Here is a 2,758-nt window from a genome sequence, read left to right as displayed (position 1 = left end):
ACCCGGCCGTCCCCGCCGGGGCGGGACGCCCACACGGCGGGTGTTGCCTCCGACCCCGCGGCCCGGGCTGCCCCGGATCGCAGGATTTAAGGAGCGCTTCCCGTCAAGTTGTGCACCCTCGATCTCCTTGGGCGTTATTTTACAGCTAGCCCCTCAATTCAGCGCAGTGATATCAACAGTAACCCCTGTTTTGGAAGGGGATGTGTGTGTGTGTGTGAACATTGTCGTGGCTTAGTGGTACACAACATGCTCTTGGTGTTTAAAAGGAAAACATTAGTCACGAGGGCTGGTCCTGCTTAAAACTCCACAAGAGGCGAAAGCCCATGTGATTGTTTTAATTAATACAGGGAAGCTAATGAAATGAGGATGTGGTAAGCTTTGCCACACTGTAAAATCCTACTTAGAAAATTACCAGTTCGTAAAAAAAGCTAAAAGGTGGGGGGAAAAAAGTAGTTTCTAATATTACAAAATGTATCCTTTGCACTAAAGTGTAATTCAAGGGAAAGAAAAGGTTCTTCAGAGGGAAAATTCCTGTACATTGAAGAACTGATGAATTTTTACATCTGCTCGCAGTGCTGTAAGAGACCTGTCAGAGCCAACCCCCAGACTGGCGTGAATCTCCCAGTAACTCCAAAAAAACACCACCCAACAACGTTCTCCCAGGTATGGGTGTGTAATGAGGCCTGACTTTCCCTTTCGGTTGTACGGTGTTGGTTTAATCTGTGGGGTGCAGTTTATCCTAACTGGTTTGTTGTGGAAAGTTAGCTTTGCTTGAAATGTTTTTGTGGTGGGTTCACCCTGGCTGGATGACAGGTGCCCACCAAAGCCATTCTATCACTCCCCCATCCTCCACTGGACAGGGGAGAGAAAAATATAACAAAAAGCTTGCAGGTCGAGATAAGGACAGGAGAGATCACTCACTAATTACTGTCACGGGCAAAACAGACTCAGCTTGGAGAAAATTAGCTCAATTTATTACAAATCAACCAGAGTAAGGTAATGAGAAATAAACCCAAATCTCAGAACACCTTCCCTCCATCCCTCACTTCTTCCCGGGCACAACTTCACTCCCGGATTTCTTCACCAAGCCCCCCCAGCGGCACAAGGGGCATGGGGATGGGGTTTACGGTCATCACACGTTATTTTCTGCCGCTAATCCTCCTCAGGGGGAGGGCTCATCACACTCTTCCCCTGCTCCAGCGTGGGGTCCCATCCACGGGAGTCAGTCCTCCACGAACTCCTTCAACATGGGCCATTCCCACGGGCAGCAGTTCTTCACAAACTGCTCCAGCATGGGTCCTTTCCATGGGGTCACATATCCTGTCAGAAAACCTGCTCCGTGGGCTCCTCTCTCCACAGATCCACAGGTCCTGCCAGGAGCCTGCTCCAACGTGGGCTTCCCACAGGGTCACAGCCTCCTTCAGGAACCCACCTGCTCTGGCGTAGGGTTCTCCACGGGCTGCAGGTGGGGATATCTGCTCCACCGTGGACCTCCATGGACTGCAGGGGGGACAGCCTGCCTCACCATGGTCTTCACCATGGGCTGCAGGGGAATCTCCGCTCCAGTGCCTGGAGCGTCTCCTCTCCCTCCTTCTTCACTGACCTTGGTGTCCGCAGGGTTGTTTCTCTTACATGTTCTCACTCCTCGCTCCGGCAGCTGTTTCTCCCCTGTCTCAACTTTTTTTTTCCTTCTTAAAAATGTTATCACCGAGGCGTTACCACTATCGCTGATTGGCTCGGCCTTGGCCGGCGGCAGGTCCGTCTCGGAGCCGGCTGGTATGGGCTCTCTTGAACACAGGGGAAGCTTCCAGCAGCTTCTTACAGAAGCCACCCCTGTAACCCCTCCCCCCCCAGCTACCAAAACCTTGCCACACAAAACCAATACAGTTTTTATAGCTCTACAATCTCTCCTTTATACCTCTTGGCCTTTACAAGTCAGCTGCTGGGCAGAAAGGCTGCAGCTCCTTCACCTGGTCTGGAACAGGTATAAATAATTTTAGAACTTGATTTATGCATACAGAAAGGTCTGTACAAACATATAGTCTTCGCTCATAGCAACAGCCTTTATTGTTATTGCTGTTGTGGTAGATCACTACAGCTCTTATGTCACTTGTTAAGTAATGTGAGGAAAAAAAACCCAAACCAGGGATAATACTCTGCAATTTGCTTGTAAAACAGTATACTTGGGGAGTTTATAAAAACAGTGTAAACTACGCCTTAGAGGGCTAACTGATCTGTTGTATTTTTATTGACCAGAATGAAACCAAAGATCACTCTGAGTTGTACTTTCTGTTTATAATTTACAGGTCTATTTTACTTGTCCTTTAATAATACAACTAACAAAACAGGACCCTTCTAAGCATGAATAAACACAGAAGAAAACAGTTCTCAGGAAAAGAAAGCTCTACAGAGTCATGGAAAGGCTCCAGTAAATGTTTAAGGTTTATTGTTGTAAGCTTAATGTTTGCCTTTTTTTCTTCCTTAAAGATAAATAGAGTTTGGTAGTGAGAAGAGGAAGTGCATTTAAGTGTACACAGCAGAGGAAATTAAAATCTTCAGAGCTTTGTTCTGTGCTGAGTTGTATAAGGACTGAACACAAGGGTCTGAGCTTAAATGCAGCTGCCAGACCAATGGAGGAAGAGTGCATGGGCATGGGCCCCAGATTAGGCTTCTTGCTGTTTTTTCCGTTCTCACAGCAGTCTGATCCGAGGCAATGCAGCTCTGCTATATCAGAACTGATCTTCAGCACAGGTAGCCA

This window comes from Accipiter gentilis, chromosome 6 (genome assembly GCF_929443795.1).
Source record: "Accipiter gentilis chromosome 6, bAccGen1.1, whole genome shotgun sequence".
Lineage (NCBI taxonomy): Eukaryota > Metazoa > Chordata > Aves > Accipitriformes > Accipitridae > Astur > Astur gentilis.
The sequence above is the reverse complement of the archived record's forward strand: the minus strand, read 5'-3'. Positions refer to the sequence as shown.